This window comes from Fringilla coelebs (genome assembly GCF_963513975.1).
Source record: "Fringilla coelebs genome assembly, chromosome: 38".
Classification (NCBI taxonomy): Eukaryota; Metazoa; Chordata; class Aves; order Passeriformes; family Fringillidae; genus Fringilla; species Fringilla coelebs.
Window position 1 is genome coordinate 498,608 of NC_140064.1, and position 495 is coordinate 499,102.

Genomic DNA, 495 nt, shown 5'->3' on the forward strand with positions numbered 1-495 from the left:
ACGGACAGCGGGGGAGGGGAATTTGGGGCCGTTTTGGGGGAGGAGCTTGGGGAAATCTGGGGAATTTTGGGGGAAAAATTGGGGGAATTTTGGAAAAATTTGGGATTTTGGGGAAAATTTGGGGAATTTGAGGAAATTTGGGGAAAATTTGGGGAATTTGGAGAAAATTTGGGGATTTTTTGGGGAAAATTTGGGGAATTTCAGGGGAAAATTTGTGGAATTTTGGGGGAAAAATTTCGGGAATTTTGGGGAAATTTGGGGAATTCCAGGGGGAAATTTGGGGAATTTTGGGGAAATTTAGGAGGAAATTTGGGATTTTGGGGGAAAATTTGGGGAATTTTGTGGGGAATTTTTGGGATAATTTGGGGGAAAATTTGGGGAATTCCAGGGGGAAATTTGGGGAATTTTGAGGGGAAATTTAGGAGGAAATTTGGGGATTTTTGGGCAAAATTTGGGGAATTTCAGGGGTAAATTTGGGGAATTTTGGGGAATTTT